General features: G+C 42.5%; 1 long non-coding RNA gene across 2 annotated transcripts in view; it reads right to left on the bottom strand.

Annotated features, from left to right (window-relative positions):
- LOC128417153 (uncharacterized) overlaps positions 1-22,247 on the bottom strand; it is a 32,196-nt gene that overhangs the window by 5,987 nt on the left and 3,962 nt on the right. For both annotated transcript variants that reach the window (XR_008331389.1, XR_008331386.1), the window contains exon 2: positions 10,227-10,316. This is a non-coding gene — a long non-coding RNA (uncharacterized LOC128417153). The remainder of the gene's footprint in view (positions 1-10,226; positions 10,317-22,247) is intronic.

Here is a 22,247-nt window from a genome sequence, read left to right on the forward strand (position 1 = left end):
AGCTTGAATGCACAATCATTTTTGTCTATTGGCTGGAATACTTTTTTCTTTTAATTTAGGGGGGAAATGTTTAGGATAATGAATCGTTAAACTGATATTTGGAAGGAGAAAAACTATACAACTGGAAGCAAGTTTTCATTACTTTTAAATATGTTTTGTGTTTAGTTTTTTTGCTACGGATGTGTAGGTGTAAACCAGTGTAAACCAGTGGTTTTCAATCAGTGACACCCTGTGGTGCCTTGAATGATGGTCAGGGGTGCTGCGGCAATCCCTGGCCTCTGTCCCTCTTTCCTTCCCTCCCTCTGGAGCTGGCCAGGGGGTGCTTCCCAGGCCTCTGTAGGGCAGTGTGAGGAGGCACCTCTCTTTGGCGTGGGGGTGGGGAGCTCAGGGACAGCAGCAGCAACTGCCTGGACTCCCAAGGAGAGGGGAGAGGGAGGGTGTTTGAAAAAGGGTGAGAGGCTGCCAGCTCTGCAGGCAAGGGGTGACATAACTGGGCTCCTGAGCCCCACAGGGGTGCTGCAGAAAGAATGTAGTTGGTCAAGGGAGCTGAGGATCCAAAAAGGTTGAAAACCTCTGGTGTAAATAATACATGAATTCAAAAACGTATGTCATGTGGTATGGCTTAATTTCAAATTAAGAGGTATGGAGTCACTCTTGTCTGACAATCATATTTGGGCTCTTTATATGAAAGCTCTTTCCCTGCCCATTAATGTGCAGGGAATAATTGACTTTTTAGGGAGAGAGGAGACAATGGCACCCTATACATGTTTAATGACACACTTTCCTAAGTCAGTGCCATACAAGTCCTGTTATGATGGTAAAAAAGGTTTAAAAAATTGCAGCCCTACCAAGTCAAAATGTTAGCAAGCTTCACTGAGTCCTTAGCTGCAGGGCTTTGTGGGGAGAGCCTTGCAGAAACCCTCTAGCAAGTCTAGATGCTAACAGGGCACCAAACAAGAATCAGAGTAGCATTTTATTCCGATGGTGGAAACAGATTGCTTTCAATCTTAAAAAGTCTATGGAGGCAAATGTAAATTATGCCTCCTGAAGCCATTTGCAGCATTATGTACTACATGATTCCATGCAGCTTTCGTGTGGGTATTTAACTCTTGTCGCTACATATTAGTCCCATCCAAGCACTTGTGAGACGGAGAGGTTGCTCAAACTCAAAATAAAGGAAAAAGAGAATAGGTGGCAATAAATCCAGCAGAGCTCATCAGAGCTTAGCTCTGGAAACTGTTCTCCCATACAAATGCTTAGCCCTGTAACAGGTAAAGTAATGAGAATGTGCCTTGGAGCATGAGTTGCCTTTCCCTTGTCATTGAGAATCACAGTCACCAGCACCACCTGCTCAGGAATTATGGGTAACGGCTTTCAGAACAGCAAAGGGCTTGATTTCCAGACAGGCCTGAGGCCTGGCACCTCTCATTTGGAAAATTAAACTCTGAAACTAACCCAGAAACATCTGGTTCTCCTCTTAGACCTCCTCAGACCTAGCTGTAATTTTTGGAGAAAGTACATGTTGCAAGATCTGCTCATGGAGCATAATCAAGTGCCCAAGACAGGCTCGCATGGTCCACAGTTTTATACAGCCAACATGAATTGGCAGCCACGTACTTTCCTTCCCTACAAGTCCACTGCAGCAGCATTCACATTGAATAGCCCGGGGGGGGGGAGCCTAGTGTCTTTGGTGCCAGGTCTCAGATCTCCTGTGCTTTCCCTCACTTTTTAAAGACCTAGGCCACATTCACCTCATACATTTAAAGCAATCACTGGAACTTTGGGAACTTTAGGAAGGGAATAGTGGTCTCCTAACAACTCTCAGCACTCTTAACAAACGACAGCTCCCATAATTCTTTGGGGAAACCACGACTGGCTAAAGTGGTACCATAGTGCATTAGATGTATGCTGTGAGTGTAGCCTTACTGTTGTTTTTATTTACTTTGCTTATAGAGAAGCTGGGCAGCTACCTGACATCTTAATATGTCCAGAGGCATCTGTTCAGATAAGTGAGCATATGCAAATTTTATGCAAATCTGTGCCATGATTCTTGTGCTTCAAATCCTGTAAGTGCTTAGCAATGCCCTTGGCTGGAACTGAGGCTGACCAATCTCCCCACTGTTGTGTTGGTGAAAATAATTCCAATCTTTGATTAATGGGGAGCAGAGATGGCGTGGGGTGATGATGAACATGTGAGGGGAGCTGTGTTGGGGGGGAGAGCAGCTGCTGCACACATCTGCAGTGCTAATCCACTGCCCCCTCCCATTGTGACCTTCCTTGTGTATTTCAGTGTGTGTATCTGAATATTCCTTATCTTAGTCCTCTAGAAGAGAAAGTGTTGGGTAGAGTGTCCTTTCCATTAATGTACAGATAGAAACACAGGAATATGCCTTATACTGAATGTCCAGTCCACCGAGTCAGTATTGTCTACAGCAGGCACCCCCAAACTCGGCCCTCCAGCTGATTTGGGACTACAATTCCCATCATCCCTGACCACTGGTCCTGTTAGCTAGGGGTGATGGGAGTTGTAGTCCCAAAACAGCTGGAGGGCCAAGTTTGGGGATGCTTGGTTGACTCTACAGTGACAAACAATGGCTCTCTGGGGTTTGAGGCAGAAGTCATTCCCAGCTCCATCTGGAGATACCGAGGATTGGGACCTTCTGCATGCAAAGTAGATGCTCTGCCACTGAGCTATGACCTTTCCCTCATACAGATGCTATAGACATTAGCTAATCAAGCTGAATTATTTTGGGAGCAGAATCAGGATTTTAAAAGGACTCTTCTATATACACTAGAACAGGCTGAGGATGTTTTCAAAAGCATTAGGTACCACTTAGAGCACATTCATGTTTTACTGTGATGAGCCACAGTAGCTGGAAAACAGGAAGTACTTCATTAAAGAGGAATTTTCATGTTGCAAGGGTTTAAAGCTACCGTTCTTTAAATCCTTGCAAATGTAATGTTATGACTTGGGGTGGGGGTGGGGAAGTAGGCTGTATGCCAAGACCCTTCTAATTCTTGGCTCCAGCAAGGGTTAACATCTAAGGAAGGATTCAAATTGTCAGAACAGCCAGACATGCTTCTTGATAATGGCCCTCTAAATATGGGTTGTTAAAGTAACAAGGGAAGTGGCTTTGTGCCATATGGCAAATGGGTGGGCCCCACTCCCTCAACTCACAGGTAGTTAGTTAGAAAAGACAACAGTCAGAGCTGAGGGGTGTGTGTGTGTGTTTTGTGTGTGTGTGTGTGTGTGTGTGTGTGTGAGCTAGAAGCTGGAAGAAGAAGCAGGCTGAAGCCTGTGAGTTATAGCCATGCCTGATTTCTGCTTGAATCCAAGTCTGTGGCTATGGGAGAAGCAATACCTCCAGGTGGTGTATAAATTGTAATAATAATAATAATAATAATACCCACGGGGTGTTAATGCTGTGACCCCCCTCTATTGTAGGCTCAGGTTGTATATATGTGTAAATAAACTGTATATCATAAAGACACTACAGTCTCCACTATCCTTCATTTCAAAGGAGGCATGAACCCTGGGAAGCACCTGGAACCTCACACTGCTCAGAGATTGGGGTGGTGTGCAGCAGTAAAAAAGGGCTAGTGCACAGAACCCTCTTTTTGCCTATTCTAAACGCTTTCTGGTCACTTCCAAAATATGTGGTTTGTGAGTGGGTGATCAGTGCACTTTGAAGAAGGAATGTCAATCATCAACAAAGCTACTGTTGGAGGAAACTCTGTTCAGTCGGAATCCCATAATACTTAGAGCAAGCTTCATGGAAAACAATGAAACTGCTAAGTAGACATGTACCATATTGCACTGCTTGAAATGCCTTCTCAGCTATCAGTATGTAAAAAAGCAAGCAGGTGTGAAATCTTACAGGACAAGCAGAACCTGCTTTTCTAGCCATGTTTTCCCAAGTCATACCTATTTGCATTTTTGCATTACAGCAAATGTTCATTCATACAAGTTTTTTTTGAAAATGTGGTAGTGCTAAGGGTTGGCCCAAGAATAAACTTGCCCCACAGAAGTCTTGATCACACTTTTTTAAAACCTTGCTAGAACTTTGAAGAATGATTCTGTGACTCCTAGAGTGCTGTCTTTTCTTTGAACTTTGGATTACAAGAGGACCTTATTCCTGTTTCTGAAGAAACAGCTACTCAGAATGAGGAGCAAGACTCAGACAGTTTTGAGACATATTGTTCCAGCACACTGGTTGGCGAGAGGGGGAAAAAAAGATTGCCTCATATTTCTTAAAAGGAATTGTAGCTGCGACAGTGGTTCAGCGGGTTTTTTTTATACTGACTTGATTAAATCTGAAGATGCCATTTGATCTAGGAGAGAGGTTATTTAAAATGAGTCCACCAAATGGGCCTGTGGAACTCATTGCTATGGTTACAACCATGACTGAGTGTGTATCCTTTTCTTATTATGCCTTGTTTGTTGATAACTCTCATAATTGCAGTTGTCATGTTTCCAGCAAAACTATCCTGTTTGCTTGTTGTGGGACACCAAATTCAGATGGTGGTTTGAAAGGAGGCCATGTGACAGAAAGAATGAGTAGAGGAATGGTTGACAGTACCAAAGTGAAAAGAGTGCAGCAGCTATGAGACACAGAGAGAAAGAAGGAATGAGATGAGAGTTGTGAATGTAAGCGCACATAAAAGAATCAGCGAATTATAGAACTGTAGAGCTGGAAGGGACTGTGAAGTTCATCTAGTCCAACCCCTTGCAATGCAGAAATCTCAACTAGATCATACAGGACGGATGGCCATCCAACCTCTGCTTAGAAACCTCCAAGAAAGGCCTCCATATAACATGGGGGAAAGCCTTAGGGGGTCACAATCACAGATCATAGATGGCAATCAATTTGGCACAACCCCTGCATTCATTCATTCTGTCTCTCATCTCATTCCCTCTTTCTCTCTCTGCCTCTCATAGCTATGTTATGATCTGGGTGGATTCTGAGGTAAATGTCTCACTTCACTTGCCTTGTGTATGTGCAGTGCTTTTTTTCTGGGGGACGCAGGGGGACGCATACGCATAAGCATTTAGTGAATCTTTGTACTTTTGTCCATTTACTGTATCCCCACCCCCAATTTGCACTATAAAATGGTGGCTTTCTTGAGTCAAAATGAGAGTAGCCCTAGACATTTTTTAAAGAAAAAAAAGCACTGTGTATGTGTACTTGATTAACAACATAAAGGGAATTGTACTACTCTCTATAAGTTAGTAGGCAGTGGCAGCATGTATTTTAAGGGAACTCTGGACACAGCAGAGTAGCTGATGGGCTAATCAAGTGACTGTCTGGAAACAGGCCTTTGTGGGAGACCCAGGGAGCATCCCATGTGCCAGCAAAATGAAAATGTCTTTGTAAGCTCATTTGAATATTTAGGCCAAGCCAGAGCTCTTAGTTGAGAGCAGCTCATGCTTGCACAGCCAGCATCTGAGACCTAGATCTCACATGGCTGTAACGAGTGCACAGGCTGGTAAGGAAATCACATTTTCCCAGCAATAAAATATTTTGGTTTGAATGATGAGAAAAAACTGAATATCCCCACTAAAGAAGTACTACCTGGAAAAAAGATGTCCATGTTAGAGCTGAGTATCTTCTCTTTTTTTGTGTGTGTAAAAAGTCCATACTTTGTGAAAATTTCCTTCATTTTTGGGGTGAGCTCTATTAACAGGTGTGAAAGTATTTCCCTGTTCAAAGTGAAAGCAATACTTCTTGCCCTCTCTCTGCATTTGTTCCGCAGGAATCATCATCAGATTGGCAATATGGTGTCTGCCTTTTCAGAAAAAAGGGCAGGAAGCACTGTCCTCTCTCTGAATTGGCATGGCTACAATGCTACATTATGATTTTGTGACATCATTATGCTGTCATATTGAGTACTTGAGACCCATTTGGCTGGGATAACATGGCTAGGAAGAAGCTGAGTAAGAGAGGATTTCAAGTGTGTTTCTGTCCCACATGCTACTTTCATTGTAAAAATGTTTGCTCATTAAGATTAAACACAGCTCTAATCTGCATCCTCGGAAACAAATGAGTAACAACTGTCTGGTTTTTTAGAACAAAGATCATATGAAAAGGCTGTACAGATGAATAAGCTTGGGTCGTGGGCATAGCCAGGGGGGCAGCTGCCCCCCCCATCAAGTAAATGCCATAAATAAAAATACTTTACGCTGGAACTAGTCTGTGACCGAAATAAAAAAATTCATTCATTCAAATACTTTACTCACTGACCAATTGCATCACAGATAACTCGGTTCTGCTCCCCCTAACATAAAGCCTCCCCCCCTCCCTAAAATCATGGCTTGGGTGCCTTAGCAAGGGTTAGACAGCAGGGCATAAAGCTGCCTTGACTCATTCCCAAATTGTTATGTCAGTTTTCTTTTTTACAAAATGTGTTTGGCTAGGTTTAATGCTTCCTGCTGTTTTGCAGTACCTCTCAGTGTATGGTGTGAAATGAACCTTTGATGTGTGCAAACTACTGGGGTGCACTTGGTTGCTTTCTTCCACACCAGAGGCAGTACCCATGAACCCCATGTGCTGTGTCCAAAACAATAAGGGGAGGCTGCTACCTGGTGCCTTCGTGCCCTGCTTGAACGCTTCCTCCTTAGAGGCATCTGACTGGCCAATAGTTGGAAACAGAATATTGGACTACAAGGACTTTTAATCCAATCCTGCCGAGCTCTTCTTAGGTTTGTTTCCGCCACCAGCCTGCCTCTTGGTTGAATGCCCTCCTTTCTGATCCTGACCAGATAAACAAGTTTGTTTTTATGCATGCAGTCTGCTGTCTTCCTGCTTCAGTCATGTTGACGAGGCAGACACTCTGTGCTATTTTTGGACTCTTGTGGCATTTCTGGTTTGGACCCAGCCTATGGCAAGTGATGCCTTTGGCCTTGCATTTCCTACGGCCACATCATGCCGCTGTTATATCATGCTGTGGTTTCATTTCAATTAAAAGGCTTGTTGCATTGTGGAACAGGAGGAGGGCAGGGACCTCTCTCCCTCTCTCTCTCATCACCACCATCACTAACATATGCAAATGATTTGTTTCATCACACAGTGTGCAACATTGATCATGACTGGGGGAGGGGGGGAGATCTGTTATCTCTGATTCCTCACAGAATCTGAAACGCCAGTCCCCATGTAAATATGTAAACATGCACGAGCACTTAGGAAATCTGTGAAGACTACTTATCCTTTGATAATTGTTCCACCTTGGAAATAATTGTCTTCGAAAGACAGTTTGTGCTTTTCTAGGTGCTCATCGCTAGAGGAAGCCAAATCCTACTCACGTCTTATTTCTTCTCCTCCTATTTCTTCTTTGGCTCCTGCTTCTCTCCCTGACCAGAGAGAACCACACTGCTCCTTTCTCCATCAGCTCTCCCCTCTCTCCCTGCTTTTTATATACTCCTTCCCGCTCCTTTCCAGCCAAGCCTGCTTCCTACACTCCAGTTATTTATACTCACTTTGTCCTCAAAACCTGGGTTTGCATCTAGACATGGTGGGCCACGCTGTGTTTTGTGTGAGGGAGGGGAAATTAAGCTAGGGCAATGGGGAAAACAAGTCAAGCCTTTCTCATGCACGAGGATCCGACCCAATGCCATATCTGCCACACGAGTCGGCCCCTTTCTGCTGACTCACGGCCAAACCACTTACAGTGGTACCTCGGGTTAAGTACTTAATTCGTTCTGGAGGTCCGTACTTAACCTGAAACTGTTCTTAACCTGAAGCACTTTAGCTAATGGGGCCTCCTGCTGCCACCGTGCCACCAGAGCACGATTTCTGTTCTCATCCTGAAGCAAAGTTCTTAACCTGAAGCACTATTTCTGGGTTAGGGGAGTCTGTAACCTGAAGCGTATGTAACCCGAGGTACCACTGTACATTGTAAATGTCCAGCTACCAAGCCTTGTTGCCCAGTGGCAAAAATGCACTCCATTGGGTCTTTGCAGGGCCTCATGATCAAAAATGATGCCAGGCTTCCAAATCCCTCAGCCCCCAAGTCCTTGCACCTTCTGCTGCATGGCCCTCTTCATACTCTTCCATGTGCAATTGATTCGTGTGGGCTCAATAACACCTCTCCAGCTCAGCTTTTCTAGAAGCTTTGAGCACAGGACAGTGGTGCGCTGTGTGCAAAACCTCAAGATCCTCCCCTTTCTGGATAAGTGGTGGTGGTTATGCCTGCATAGGTGGTGACTGAAGCCAGACAGTTTGTGAAGGAGCGTTCCACTTGAATCTCCCCACCCTTTGGTATCATTTGCCTTTGCCGTTTTCCGACTGAGGGAGAAGCAAAGTAAATAGAGCAACATGTCTCCATTTAGGATGTGTTCCCTGTATTCCTTCCTCAGGTGAACTTCCTCAGGGCAGCGGGGTCCTCACAATTCTTTTTTTAAAAAAATTATATTTTATTAATTTTCCATACATTCATACCACATTTCAATTTCTATTAAATTTTCCATTTTTGACTTCCTTCGGCCTCTCTGCCAATCATCCAAATTCTAACCTTTAATTACACATTTCCAAATTTTACTATTGCCTTTGTATCTACCCCCCCACTTCTATCTTGCCTTTTTACAATATTTCTTACGCTGTTACAGAGCTTCTCTAAATGCCACTAGCGGGGTCCTCACAATTCACGTAGTTGGACTTCCAGAGATCCTTGTCTAAGGAGCCATTTCCCCATCCTGTGATCATGGGTACACAAACACCAACACCAGCCCAGTAGACCAGGCACACTGGCTGCGGTGAGCCATTTCTCATCCAGGAATGTTCATCCATTGATGGTGCAACTTTACAAATCTTTTTATTTTTAAGAAAAGCTGCTTTGAGAGAGGGCAACTGAGGATAGAGAAGTGGCAGAGCAAAAAAAAAAGTGTTAAAATAAGAGCTTCTCTACACTATTTTATTACATCTGCCAGTAACATATTCCTCAACCCAACAAAGGTCTTTTAAGTACTATTTCAAATGCATATCTCAATAAGTTTAATATGTTGGGTCCAGCCATAAAGTAAATGCTAGATTTTATTGTTTTTTGACCCTCTGGGATTATCTTTCCTTTAAAAAAAACACCTTTAAAAATGAATAAATAATGCAAATCATAAAACAGGCAAACATTGTGACCACTTTACTTATTGTGTTTTCCAGATTTTCTTCATTAATATCATTCAACATTCACAATGTTCTTTTTTATTTTATTTTCTATTCAAGGCACGAAAGCATCTGTTTTGCACCCTGCAGAAATGCTTGCCACATAAAGCACACTGTGTATTTCAACACATCTGCTTTCAAAAGAGTCCATCAGAACATATGTGGCCTTAAACATCATTCAAATCACAATCCTATTCATGTCAGCTCAGAACCAAGCCCCACAGATTTCAATTTAAGGGTGTGCATAGGATTTCAGCTCGATATATTTTTCTTTTCTTTGAGAAGCTTACAATCACTGAAGCAATGAACGAGTGGCTTGTTGGACAACGCCACTTGTGCTCCCTCTGCTGGGAAGTAGATATATAGAGGGGAGAGGAGAGGGTTTTTTAAAAAAACAAACCAAAAAACAAAAACAAATCCTTTTCACAAATCAAGGTCTTATTTGCAAACGAAACAAAATCAGAAATGTAATTTCCAGTATATATGTGCTAGCTGGACGAACAAGCAACAGAATACTTCCTCCCAGAAAGGTAAGGAAATTGAATCTTGTCCAAAGGATGTATTTAACATACAGTGGTACCTCGCAAGACGAAATTAATTCGTTCTGCGAGTTTTTTCGTCTTGCGAATTTTTCGTCTTGCGAAGCACGGATTCCCTGGGTATTAACGGTTTTAAGAAAAAGGAAACAAACTCGCAAGACGTTTTCATCTTGCGAAGCAAGCCCATAGGGAAATTCGTCTTGCAAAGCAACTCAAAAAACGAAAAACTCTTTCATCTTGCGAGTTTTTCGTCTTACGAGGCATTCGTCTTGCGAGGTACCACTGTACAGGTTGGCATTTCCCAGGTTGGCTAAAGGGCTGTTTCACAAATAACATTATTCGGATGTACACGAAGATATAGTCATGATGCAATCTAGTACATTGCCAGACCAGATATAAGCAGCAATAGCCATCATTGCATACCTTCAAATAATTCTTCCTGTTAAGGGACATTTTCCCCACGGTTTCTAATGCTATCAAGCTTTTCCAGCTGGGATATTCAAGGCCATTCAATATTCCTAGGCTTCTGGCTTACCACTTGACGAGTCCTCCCTTGTTCTCAAGTCCATTACTGCGCACTGGTAGAGTCCCACAGGTGAGAGCTTTGCCCCATCCTGCATCAGTCCTGTCAATAGGAATAATGTTAGCTGGTTCTTCCCCTTTCAAAATACCTTCACTTCACCAATCCACATCTTTGGGAATGTATGAAGATATGCAAAGTCTGGCCCAAACACATTATTTCAATTTCCATCTATCTTTTTTTAAAAATAAATAAAAGCAATTTGATCCTATTCAATCAAGTATCAACATGCATACAATCAAACAAAATGCATTTTCACATTCCCTTCATTCACTTTTTAGTGGTACAATTGTTCATTCATTAAAAGCTGTTTGTTGAGCACCATATTGAATCATGCTGGATGGTTGCTTGCGAAGGAGCTCTCTCCAAAAGACTTTCTGCAACTGTGGTTGGGTTTTGTCTAGCCCAGGGGTCAGCAAACTTTTTTAGCAGGGGGCCGGTCCACTGCCCCTCAGACCTTGTAGGGAGCCAGACCTTTTGAAAAAGGAAAGAAAAAGAACGGATTCCTATGCCTCACAAATAACCCGGAGATGCATTTTAAATAAAAGCACACATTCTACTCATGTGAAAACACCAGGCAGGCCCCACAAATAACCCGGAGATGCATTTTAAATAAAAGCACACATTCTACTCATGTAAAAACACGCTGATTCCCGGACCGTCCACGGGCTGAATTTAGAAGGCGATTGGGCCGAATCCGGCCCCCGGGCCTTAGTTTGCCTACCCATGGTCTAGCCCATTGTTGTTATAAAGCAAAAATGAAGAGCAACAAAACTATCTCATTGCCCTGTACCATGGAATATTCTAGTCTGCTGCACTAATTTTTCTGACGATGCAAAACTCTCCTCATTACACTGTATCTTATGTCAATGGAGCGAGTGTTGCTGGGAGTGCCTTGCCTCTTGGTGGGTGGGAGTTAATATTTTCACTGCGTTCCTGGCCAATGTGCCTACTCCTCAGTAGGGTTAAGCTCCAAAAAGTACCGTTCTGCAAGCTTGAAGCAGAAGCAGGCAGTGCACGACCCTGCTTGGTTAGCCCCACTTGATGTCGCCAGAAAACCTAGCCCTCATGTCATTGGAGCAGTAATCATAGGCGCCAACTCTGAGGTGTTCTCAGCCCCAACAAAGTACCAGTATGTTGGGATGGGGCTGAGCCCCACCACCCCCAGTCTTGGGGACCCAGGCCTCCTTGCAATGGCAGTGGACCTCAGCATTCCTCACGACCTCCTCCTGATGCGCATGTTGTCACATGTGTTTGTTGCATGTGTGATGTCATGTGATGAGTCCCCCCCCCCAAATGTTGGGTGGAACTCGACGCCTCTGGCAGTAATGCGTTTTGAGAAATAAATCTTTTTGTTTTGCTTAAAAGATTTGACATATGAATAGATAGATCTTCATGTGACGCTTCAAACATTTTTAAAAGGCACAGTCCACCTGAAGCGTGGGGGAAGAGTCCAGGTAGATGACATAACCAGGGTGCAGGTGCATCTGTCATTTCATTTCTGAAATTAAGAGGAAGCCATGATTCACCCCAGGACTGAAAAATTCAATGTGAGCCATATTTTTATATAGCATCCATTTTTTAAAAATATAACTCTGCTACAATTCCTGTGGAAAGCACACTCAGGAATTTCTGTTCTCTGTTACTTTGCTTTAGCTACAGTTGTTCTTGGAGTGAAAACTGGGATGTACTTAATTTGTTGTCTTTGCTTCTTCCAGAGTCTAAAGAAAAGCTGAGGTGAAATTTTGCACATATTTGAACATTTGAAACTAATAACTTGTCTAGACAAGAGAGAAATACTATTGTCCAGCAGACGTTAATCAACAAGATTAGAAGGATTTGGAATGCCCTCCCCGCCAAGATATGTCTGGCCCCCACACTGCTTATTTTCAAGCTCAGGTTTCAGACGCACATCTTTGCCCAGGCTTTTTTGAAGGTGTTGATGCAGTGAGGCCAACTATTTGATTTCTCATCCGCTTTATCTTTATGATTGCCTTGGTTCAAGATGCTGCTCTAGTGTGCACAGTGCTGGATTTATTTATAGGCTAAGTAGGCTGAAACCGAGGGCCTCTAAATCTAGGGGGCCTCACCAGCCTGCCCTCTCCCCAGTGCCACAGTCTCCCCTCTCCCAAAATTGTACACCCAAGGCTTCATGTAAGGGCAGGGCAACTCAGGCCCAGCAACCATTAGACTCAGGGCTATCCAGCGGGGCCCAATTTGAAGCAGTGGGGCGCAACTTGATTTTTTTTTGTAGGGCCCCAGTTCACAGCAAAATTTTATAGATATAAATAAAATTCATCTAGATTGCCCTGGTGCAGGGGCCCCCTTAGGAGCGGCCCACGGGACCCAATTTGGCCAAATTGCTCCAGTTGCGTTAAGTTCAGCCCTGATGAGACTGTGCAGGGGTTGGACTGACAAGTCCTGCACCTTCTAGGTCCCTGGTGTTACCATTAAGAGTACAGTGGTACCTCAGGTTACATACTCTTCAGATTACATGCACTTCAGGTTACATACTCCGTTAACCCAGAAATAGTACCTCGGATTAAGAACTTTGCTTCAGGATGAGAACAGAAATCGTGCTCTGGCAGCGCGGCAGCAGCAGGAGGCCCCATTAGCTAAAGTGGTGCTTCAGGTTAAGAACAGTTTCAGGTTAAGAACGGACCTCCGGAACGAATTAAGCTCTTAACCTGAGGTACCACTGTACAGACTCAAGGACTTGTTATGGAAATAAAGGGGGGCACTTATTGGAAATCAGTTTTGTCACCTCTTCCCCCCCAAACCCTGAGACAATGAGTCTAGCCACCTTTTATTCACAGTCGCATAAGCACTACACTACAGCATGACCATAAACTTGTACATTCAACTGCTGAAATATACACCCAATATGTAGCAATGGCGATTATGTTACTGCTTTATGAATGAACACTGTGTTTTATGAATGGACTCTGTGTTTTGTACATTACCTAAGAGCCACCAATAGGGAGCTCTAGAATCTGACAGCTAACTAATCGGGTACTACCAGACAGCGACCCCTATTGCTGAAAGCAGGTAACCAGCAGGGAATGCTTCAGCTCAGCCTTTGCACTGTTGACTGAACACCTCCTGCTGTGCAGATAATGGAGAAAGCTCGTAAATTGTATCCCTTCTGGCATCCTGGGCAACTCTATTACGCTGGTGTAAACCCTGGTGCACCGGAAGCACAGAATAGCAGCAAATAAAATCCACTCATACATCAGCAACTGCTAAGACTTGTCAACCAAAGTCCAAATTATAAAGCTCCAAAATACAGGCCAAAAGAGAGCAGGTCTGGGAAGAGCGAAGCATACAATGGGTACCACCAGTGAAATGCCCTGCTCCGTGTAACTCCTACCCTGTCATTTGATAGAGTGCCCACTTGCCCTCCTTCTTGACATGGAATGCTCTCTATTGGAGTCTCCAGGTCCAGTGCAAAGACAATAAGAAGGGAGAGTAGGGTCCTTGAAGTTCCCAACAGCTGTTAATCAAGCAAGCAAGCAAGCACCTTTGTCACAGTCAGAATGCCTATGTCCTGGCCAGGCCTGCACCCAATCTTGTTTTTGTACAATCTTGTTTGTCCTCAGTAACCATCAACATATACAAGCAGAAAAGTTGTTTTCCTTCATTTGCAAGGAATCATACAAAACAAAGTGGCACTAATAAATGAAAGTTCCAGGGTGGCAACAGAAAGCAAACTAAAAATGCTTTTGCAGTTCATCAAAACTATCCAGCAATATCAAGTTATAGGAAAACTGGTGCTATTAACAGCAATCCTTCTAGTTGGTTAATTGGTTTGACAACTTCCATGCACATGACGTGTGATGCTAATTATTTTCCCCAAGAGTTAAATGATAACTCATCAGAGGCAGCTACAGGAGAGCTATAAGATTCAGGTGAGGGTCAGATGCCTTGTCAATCCCAGCAGGTATGTAAGAGGACGACAGGCCTGCCACCTGCCCACCATTCTCCTAAAGAGGAGAAGCCTAGCATGGAAGACTTGTGTATAATGCGCAGATCTGAAAGGGCCACAAAGGGGAAACCACCCAAACGGTATTTAACAATAATATCTTATGTCCTTTAGAGGAGAAATTGTGAATTGTAGAATTTTTAATAGCTGTCATCATCCTTGGGTTCACTCAGTTTTGTTTATAACACTCTTCCATTTTCTTCTAGTTGTGAGGGTGGGGGAAGGGGAGAGGCCTCACAAGTGGAGTTGCCTAGGGCCTCTCTTCATCTAAATCTGGCCCTGAGTGTGTGGTGATTGAAAGCTTATTTTGGGATGTATACCCCCAATTCCTTGTTTCCCCCCTACATATATAACAAAATTAATAAGCTGATGACAAATGCATGATAATCCATGAAAATAAAAGGTAGACAGCTCACCAGGCACATGGGGAGAAGCAAGACTGATGGCTGAGCCCCCAGGATGAAAGGAAGGCCTCTCTGCAGATGAGGGACTTGCTGTGAGCTCCCTTTGTCTACATCTTTGTCAACACCCTTCTTCCTTTCTTAATATTGTCCTACCCTCCTCATCGTCATTTCAATTTCTTAGACATTTCTGGACTTTAACCACTAGGTGTCGTAGGTATTCAGCTCTCTACAAATCTCTTCCTTCTATTTTTAATGGCCCAAAACCGCAAGGTAATTCCGTTTGCTTCCCAGTGTATGTTGTCTCTGCAAATGACATCCAAAAAAAGAAAGCTACATGATTGAAATCTGTGCTCCACCCAACAAAGCCAATGTGAGCCTTATGAACACCCATTGGAATAAATCCCATTGAACATAAATCTGAGTATGCAAACATGCATATGGGTCCATTCTGGGCTCCTGCTTCAGCTTTTAACTACCAAAGAGTTTGATTAATCACAGCATTGAAACAGGAGTGTCTAACCTAATATTATAAGTTCACAGGGGCATGCAAGACTGCCCTAAGATATCTGGATTCAGTAAAAGTTTAGAATTTAAGCAAACTCCTGAATTCTTGGGTCTAGTGGGGGCTGGAGTTTAAACCAATTTTTCAAAATCCAGGAAACCGCCTGGCAGACATCAAGCGGCTGAGTCATTGACATAAGACACGAGTCATGACCCATCAAGATAGTCCATCAGCAAAGCAAAGGCTACGGCAGCCACAAACGGAGGATAGTAAGACAGAAGACCAGCACTTTTTACTATGTAGAACTGGCAAAGTCAACAACCAAAATAAGAGAACTTAATAACGAAGGTTTTGTGGAAGAATGGAAGCCTTATTCTGACAATTTAAAGGAATGTTATTATATGATGATACACAAACAAGATTTGAACTATGAGCCACAGAAGAATTTAAATGTTATAGTAGTGTTGTTAAGATGTAAGAGATAGAAGACAAGGTGCAATAGAGGGAGAGAAATTAAAACACCATGGGAAAGGGGCGGGGGAAGTCGGCCAAAATAACAAAGAAAAAATGTTTTACTATATATTGAAATGTATGTGTTAAATTTTTGGAATACTTAATAAAAAGTATGATAAAAAAGAAGATCAGCAGTTTTGGATTAGAATTATGTAAGTGAACAGGGGAGAAAGTGTCAATTAGGGAAGCGGTTTGGCCAGCCAGAGAAGGAGGTGTGTGTGTTAGTGGGTAGAAACAAGAAGGGTTTAAGATTTCAGTTTTGGATGATAAAAGCTGGGAGGAGTTCGTTTTCTCTGTGTTACTGGAGAGAAGGGAGGCAAAGCTCAACTGCCTCTGTGCACTTTCAGCAACTGAGTACATTTAGAGATTTGACACCATGGGCAGTTGCCTAGTTTGCATCTATTGTTGAATCAGTTCCAGTCAGACTCCTGTAAGTATGGGTGTGGGGAGTAGGGTTGCCAGATAAAAAAAGAACAGGGCTCCCGCAGCTCTAATAGTTATGCAAAAGAGGGGATTTCAGCAAGTGCAACTTCTTGTACAGCTGTTGACATTTCCTCTTCTGCGCTATTGTTAAATGTGCAGGGGGCCTGTAGACTTTTTCACCTGCCCTCTTGGAGTCAGTGAATAAGGGAAACCAACCACTCTGCTAAGCAGAGAGGGAAAAGAACTACCGCTCCCTGGATTGTGATTCTTCTGCTTTGGTAATCCCTTCTTGCTCTCTCTTACTCATACAAGAGGAAGTTGATTTGGTGCCAAAAGTGGCATCAACTTGTATTCACACCCACACTCTACCACTGAGCAAGGACTGTGCGCTGATAAACATTGTTGTAGACACAACAGGCATCGGATATCCCTCCAGTGCAGTGTTTGCCAGGTTAAAATTCAAAGGGTATCCAGGCCACAAATAAATATGTGCCCTCAGATTTATTTTAAAGTTTGTGCCTTATAAATGCAGGTTTCCAAATATGGCACAATATCCTGACCAGATTTAACAGGTAGGCGAGCTGCTGGAAGGTAGATATAGAGATCATTATCCCAGCTAGTATCAGTATAGGATTTGAATTGATTTAATATATGTGTGGTTGTTAACACTCTCTCTCTCTCTCTCTCTCTCTCTCTCTCTGTGTGTGTGTTGTAAATGATTGTTTTTTTTCTTTAAATTAATATATGCAGTTGTTTCAAACATACACACACAGCCACACAGCTGTTTTGTATATGTTTTTATTATATTTTAAATTGCTTCAGGATGCTTGATGGGAAATGATTAATAAACAAAATAATAAACAATAATAATCACATTGGCCCCCTTTGAATACTAGGGTAGGCATATGGTTGGAGAGGAGACACACATGGCTTCCAAACAGCATTGTAAAAGTAGATCAAACAGCATTAAATGGCATGTGGCATTGGTGCAGATATTTGTGTGTATACCAACTTCTTTATTATTTTTTTTAAATGATATTTATTAAAATTTCAAAAAAAAAATTACAAAAGTAATAAAGAAATAGAAAAAAGAAAACAAAAGGTACAAAATACAGAGGAAATAAAAACAGTTAAAAATAAATCCATCTTTCCATGTCTTGCCTTTCATTTACTTGTTTCCCTGACCTCCTCACACCTCCCTTTTTTGTATTCCAGTTCGAATGGTTAATTCAGCAAATCCTTTCCCTCTTTGTTTTTATCTTAATTCTTTATCTGAACATATTATAACTTTATATTTTCATCTATTAACAATCCATTTTTACATACTCCTTTTTAACATTGTTGCTAAAACCGCTTCATTTCATTCCAACATCATTTTAGCATTCCTTAATTTTACAATGTTTCTGTAGATAATCTTTAAATTTCTTCCAATATTCTTCCACCGACTCTTCTCCCTGGTCTCGGATTCTGCCAGTCATTTCCGCCAATTCCATACAGTCTATCAATTTCATCTGCCATTCTTCCAAGGTGGGTAGATCTTGTGTCTTCCAGTACTTTGCAATGAGTATTCTTGCTGCTGTTGTAGCGTACATAAAAAAAGTTCTATCCTTCTTTAACACCAATTGGCCGACCATGCCCAGGAGAAAGGCCTCTGGTTTCTTCAAGAAGGTATATTTAAATACTTTTTTCATTTCATTATATATCATCTCCCAGAAAGCCTTAATCCTATATCAATCTCTTTCTGTGGCCCTTGTGTATATAACTGTTTAAAGTACCTCTGGAAACATTTTCTAATTTCCACTGGATTCTGTATATTCTTTCCTTCCACTTCCAAATTAGTAATGGTGTTAAGTTTTTGTCTTTTTTTCATTTGCCAAGCTAACAGTTTCCCACATTTATTGGCCGATTCAAATGTACTCTGGTTTCTCTTCAGATCGTATAAATCTTTCGCCTTTTACTGATTCATCATTTTCATATATTGGACTTGGTATAACTTTATTTCTCTCAGAATCTCTTGTGACTTTGGTTTCGCTCTCAGTTTCTTCTCACCTCTTTTATTTTCTCCAAAATTTTGTCTTTTTTCTCATTTTGAGTTCTCTTTATTGCATTCTGTTGAATTAGAAACCCCCTCATAACCGCCTTGCTTGCGTCCCAGATTACTCTTTTTTCAATGGTAGTGTTCATATTTATCTCAAAATAGTCTCTCAAGGTTTTTTGGGCCTTCTTGGTAACCTCTTCGTCTCTAAACAAGGTGTCATTCATCCTCCATCTGAAGGAACCAGTTGGTGTTAGTTTCAACACCATTTTCACAGCATTATGGTCGGAGCAAGTTTTAGGGCAAATTTCCACTTTTCGAATCTTAGGAGCCAGTCCTCTAGTTATCCAGATTTGGTCAATTCTTGTCCATGTCATTTTTGCTTCAGAGAAGAAAGTTCCCTCTCTACCCAAGGGATTCTTTGTTCTCCAAATGTCAATTAAGTCCATATTGTCAGTCATGTCAAAAAAGGTTTTTGGTAGTCTGCCATCCTTGGTAACTACCTGTCTCTGTGCCTTGTCCATATTTGTAGATACCACTCCATTCATATCTCCCATCATGATAATGTTGTAATCCATATAGTCCAGCAATGTCTCATGCAACTTTTTAAAAAATTCAGATTTCCCCTCATTTGGTGCATAAACTCCTACTATCAAAAATTTCTCTCCTTGTGTTTGAATTTCAATTGCCACAAATCTTCCTTGGTCATCTTTAAAAATAAATTTCAGTGATAGGCTCTCTTTTGCATAAATCACTACTCCTCTTTTTTTAACCTTATCCGATGAAATAAACTCTTGACCCAATCTTTTATTGATCAATACTTTCCTATGTAGCCTTATCACATGTGTTTCCTGTAGACAAATCAAGTCCAATTGTTCCTTTTTCAATAAATGAAAGACTTTTTTCCTTTTCTCCGGGGAGTTAAAACCATTAATATTCCAACTTAATAGTTGCAGAGCCATGGCGTGGTTACTTTACTTTTCCTCCAACTGCACCCAGCAATTGTTCTTGTTCTGTCGGTGGTATCACTTTCTCTGAGTTATCCAATCCAAAAGATAGTGATGCTATGTCTAGTATTCCTGGTTTTAATGCTCTTGGCTCTTCTTCAGATTCTTTCTGCAGGTCTTCTCTGTAATCTTTCAAAAATCTTTCTTTATCGTCCACTGATCTTATTTTTAACTTTCTTCCTTTGAAGGTAAAAGATAGGCCTTGGGGGAATTCCCACCTGAAAACAATTCTATTACTTCTCAACAAGGTCACCAGATCTCCGTAGTTAGACCTAAGATCCAGAAGATATTTCGGGATATCTTTAAATATCTCCACTCTTGATTGGTGTATTTCCAAGGTCTTCTGAAAATGCAGACTCAATATTTTGTCTCTCTCCTCTTTTGTTCGGAGGGTAATCAAACAGTCTCTCACCTTGTTCTTTCTCCCCCCTCTTCCAAGCCTGAAAGCACTTACTATCTTGAAATCTTGCTTATCTGAATCTAGGTTCCAAAAGTCTGCAAATTCCTGCATAAGAAAATCACTTAGGTTATCTTTCTCAAGTTCGGGTACAGCCCTGATCCTTAAATTTGTCTGTCTTTCCTTCAGTTCAATCATGGACAACATCGACCTGTGGTCCTCAAGTTGCCTGCGTATCGGTGGTATCTTTTCCTCTACGGCCAGTGCTTTTTCCTTTGCTTCTTCAGCTGTCTTTTGGGTCAAAGTAGATTCCTGCAGCAATTTCTGAATAGATTCTGTGTTAGAGTTCACCTTCTGTCCCAAATTATTAATGCTTGTAGTATTTTGGTCAATTTTAGTTGTTGCTTCAGCTACTTGTTTACTTAATTTTTCCAAAGATTCATTGATTTTACCTAATGCCAAAGCTAAAACATCTTCAGATGCCATTCCTTTTGACCCAACTTGAACAGATGCTGCCCCTGGTGGTGCAGAAGGGCCAGATGCTGATGCTCTTCGCTGCCGCCGAATTTTACCAGATCTTGTTGTTTTTTCCTGAAGCGAGTCTGCCATAACACTTTATCTGAGGCTCAAGGTCAATCCCACGGCCGGAGTTTGTTTTGCTGTGGAAAATTCCCCTGGCCAGTTTAAAGTGGAAAATTCCCTGGCCAGTTGCAACAATTTCAAAATTCCTCTAGGGGGACACAGTAACAGTCAATACTTGTTGCATTAAAATAACTTTTCCAAGTCCCCTATTTAACAAAATAAGCAACAGTTTCAATTTCAGTTAATTTACAGTTCCTTAAAGTCCGGAGAAACCAGTCAGAATCAAAGTATCTCTCTTGCAGAGTTAACTGTCAAAAAGTTACATTGTCCATAAACAGCACGATTCACAGTACGGCAATCTTATTGTCCATTGACAGCCCGTTCCCAGGCATTAAGCGGCGGTCTTTGTTTCCTTTCCTCTCTTTTTGCAGGCAAAAATACTTCTCCCTTTTCCCTCCCCTCTCCTGCAGCTCAGGGAGGGAGATCTCTTGTATTGATGTTAGGATTTAAGTCCTGTTAAAGTGATTTTCCAGGTCTTAACTTAGATGATCTTTCCTTTGATCTGTTTACAAGAAACGGAAGGCGGACTTCCTGTTTAAGCCTTCCGGCTTCGGTGCCAAATTAATGCTTTTTCTTCCCTTGTTTCCAAATCTTTAAGTTTAACCTACTCATGGGTAGTTGTTTTGATAGCCGAATTGTCACACGAAAAAAGTCAGCGCTCTCCGGCAACAGCTGTGCGGCTTCACTCCATGGAAGAAGCAATTGACTCTCAGCACCGCGCCGCTCACCCCGTTTCGCTCCGGAACCCGTAGCCGGGTTCCTTTGCAGATCGGGGGGGCGCTGAAGGTGCCCGCCAAGTCCCACGATCACAGGCTTCACCCGCCTGTGGTTTTTTAAAGGGTCCCCGCTTCGCCGTAGCAGCAAGACCCGATTTCCGCGGAGCTAACTCCCTCAAAGTTAGAGGGAATCCGCCATTGCCGATGGCGCTGACCCCGGAAGTACCAGTCCTTTATTCTAAGGCTGTATACCAACTTCTTTAAATGGTTTAGATGAGTATTGGCTGGAACAGTATGGCATGTGCGGGTAGAGGTCAACTTCCAAAGCATGTTGAAAAATGAACAGAACCAAAAGCATTAGATGGAGGGAAAACATTTGGGTTTCATGCAACCAATTAGTACAACCTTGCCCTCGCCCTGCCGGTATCGTCATATGGACCATTCCTGATTCATGGGGAATAAAAGGCTGATTCACAGGACCACACAACAGCTGCTAGAAATGCTGTCTTATCTGGCTCTCTGCCAAGTACTGAGATGGAGCTGAACATGTGCTGGTGCTACCACAAAAAAGGATCAGGCCTTATGCATACCACCACCACCTGTACTAAATATAGGTTATTGGCAGTGTGCTCTGAGCACAGACTTGTGCATAATGACAACTACATAGTGCTGCCTCATCACAGGCAAGGAGTTACTTAATTCTGAAATTCTAGGTGGTCTTCATGTCACAGAGCTACACTCAACAAACAATCTAAGCCAGAGCTGGGGAACCTGCAGGCCTCTTTAAGTTGCTGTTGGACCCCACCTCCCATCAATCCCAGGTTCCTCACCTCTGTGGTGAGGGTACCTGTGGAAGGCACTTGCCTGCGATCTCATGCTGGTCACATGAACACTGAGCAATTTTGAGGTGTACGCTTTAAAAATACAATGAGTGCAGAAGACATGAGCCTTGTTCCACATGCAGTCTGGCAATTCTGTGTCCAGCCCCAGCTTTTGGATCTCACCCTCACCTGATGCATAGTGAGTGGTATGGCAAAATGGATTCACTCTTGCCTTGTGATCAAGAATAATTACTGCTTCATCCATCACAGCACTGCAATGGTGAGAGAAGCTGGCTGTGCCAAAAAAATTTATCTTGCTATTAGCACAGAAGCCTTGCCCCTTAATGAATCATGGCAACCCTATCCAAAGGAAAAGGATTCATAAATACTGTTTTCTAGCATAACACCAAGCTCAGAGTTCCAGAATGCCATTCCCACATTTTTCCTTACAGAGGCTTTGCACCTTTAACAGCTGCACGACACACACACACACACACACACACACACACACACACACAGAGAGAGAGTTGCATG

The sequence above is a fragment of the Podarcis raffonei genome, chromosome 1, assembly GCF_027172205.1.
Source record: "Podarcis raffonei isolate rPodRaf1 chromosome 1, rPodRaf1.pri, whole genome shotgun sequence".
NCBI lineage: Eukaryota > Metazoa > Chordata > Lepidosauria > Squamata > Lacertidae > Podarcis > Podarcis raffonei.